Raw genomic sequence first — 2,500 nt, 5'->3', positions numbered from 1 at the left:
AGAAGAAGAAGAAGAAGAAGAAGAAGAAGAAGAAGAAGAAGAAGAAGAAGAAGAAGAAGAAGAAGAAGAAGAAGAAGAAGAAGAAGAAGAAGAAGAAGAAGAAGAAGAAGAAGAAGAAGAAGAAGAAGAAGAAGAAGAAGAAGAAGAAGAAGAAGAAAGAGGAGGAGGACCGGAAAAAAGAAAGAAAGAAAGATATCGTAGAAGAAGAAGAAGAAGAAGAAGAAGAAGAAGAAGAAGAAGAAGGTCGGGAAAGTAATGAAAAGAAGAAAAAATAAGATAATTGAAAAAGAAAAATTATGAGAAACGAAAAGAAAGAATAGAAAGAAGAAAAAAACAATCAGAAGGAGGAGGAGGAGGAGGAGGAGGAGGAGGAGGAGGAGGAGGAGGAGGAGGAGGAGGAGGGAAATCAGGAACAAGTTTGCAAATATTATCAGCTTTTGTTTTGTTTAATGTTTAGTCTTACCTGCAATATACCTAAGGAGGAGGAGGAGGAGGAGGAGGAGGAGGAGGAGGAGGAGGAGGAGGAGGAGGAGGAGGAGGAGGAGGAGGAGGAGGAGGAGGAGGAGGAGGAGGAGGAGGAGGAGGTGGACGTGGAGGTGGAGGTGGATGTGGAGGAGGAGGAGGAGAAGCAGAAAGATGCACCAATCCCGGACGCAAGGCGGGGACAACACAAGCTAAGTCAGCCAATCATATGTAAGCAAATTTCTCTCTCTCTCTCTCTCTCTCTCTCTCTCTCTCTCTCTCTCTCGATAACCAATGAGGAAAATGCAAACACAAGAAAGAGAGAATAAGATAGATAAATAGATAGATAAAGAGAGAGAGAGAGAGAGAGAGAGAGAGAGAGAGAGAGAGAAAGAAACTATTACTTAAAAATACATTGAACCTCGGCTACTGTATGTTTTTTTTTCCTACTCTCTCTCTCTCTCTCTCTCTCTCTCTCTCTCTCTCTCTCTCTCTCTGTCGTTTTTCATTGCAATCTCTCTTAAGTCATCGCAGCCTTTCATTTGGGCGCTGGCAGGAGTGTTGCATCCAGCAGGCGCCTCACACTTTCAATACACGCCGCAGGTCACACAAGGCAGCACTGTAGCCCGTCACACGCCTAAGTCACGCGAATCTCAAAGCAACTTCGCTTATCTCCGGGGTTTTTCCACATCCGCGATTGTAGTTCTCGTCCTGTCATCTTTTACCCTCCCTGTGCATTGAGGCGACAAAGTTATGTACGGGTAAGTGGTGGGTGGCGCACTCACAAACAGGTAAATGCGCAAAGTTGCCTAGGTATAATGAAAGGTAAACAGTTTGTAAAAGGTGCCTCTGCCTACCCTCGATATTACGGAGCTGAGCAAAATTTTACGGGTGTTACGCGGACTGCAAATTTGAACCGCCTGACTTGGTTTTTTGAGGTGCGTTCTTTGAATTTCGGACAGTCTAGGAACGATGACCATCTCATCTGCCTAATCTCGGTGTTTCGGAACCGAGCAGAGTTTTACGGTTGTTACGAGGTCACCATTTTGAACTACCTGTCTCAAATTTTGGGCTGTAAAAGAGGGAAAACGATCGCGCCTCAATGCAGATAAACGCTAGATTTTTACCCGCTTGTGAGTAAAGGACGACAAAAAATTCTACATGAACTCACTTGAATACAAATGCGAAAACGGTTTATCGAGTGTTTCTTTCTTCTTTTTATGTATGTAACCCAAAGGAAAACTGGAAACAAAATATAGAGACTGAATGCAGGTGAACATCAGATCAGAATCGTAGCCACTTGTGGGAAAATGATGACAAAGATCTGACCTCATAGGAAGGCAAATACGAATACCAATTTTTTAGCATTCTTTTATTATTACAGGTGAAAAAAAAACGCTGGAATGCAGTTAAGTACCAGACTTTTAGCAGCTCGTGAGTATCGAAGGACAAAGATCGCACGAAAATGCAACAACAAAATAGTTTTATTGTTGTATTTGTTGTAAGTGAAGGAGTTCAGTCAAAAGAGATAAATAGATAAATGGATAAGACGAAAACCAACGAAGAAGATAAAGTACACAAATTAATCAATGAGCACAGTTATAATAATGCTATAGTACAGTGAAACCATGCGTGCTTTGGGGTCCGAGGGGTCTCCAAGCGCACGGGTTCGAATCTTGTCCACGGTCCGAGTGTAGGTTAGGCTTCCTCATTCGGGGCAACGGTTTCCTAGCGGGTGGGCTTTGTGATAGGAGGTACCCTAAACAATATCTCCTTTAGCCCACAAATTCCCGTGAAAAACCCACATGGTATAAATAAAAAAAAAAAAATTAATAAATAAAATAGTGAACAGTTTATTTCGCAAAAAAAAAAAATGTTCAAACTGAAGATTATTTCTCGTTTCCATCTTTCTGAAAACTAAGAGAATAGCCAAATGAGAGAGAGAGAGAGAGAGAGAGAGAGAGAGAGAGAGAGAGAGAGAGAGAGAGAGAGAGAGAGATGCAGGGGCTTTACAAAAAAAAAATATATAAAAAGTAAT

This window comes from Portunus trituberculatus, chromosome 7 (genome assembly GCF_017591435.1).
Source record: "Portunus trituberculatus isolate SZX2019 chromosome 7, ASM1759143v1, whole genome shotgun sequence".
Lineage (NCBI taxonomy): Eukaryota > Metazoa > Arthropoda > Malacostraca > Decapoda > Portunidae > Portunus > Portunus trituberculatus.
The sequence above is the reverse complement of the archived record's forward strand: the minus strand, read 5'-3'. Positions refer to the sequence as shown.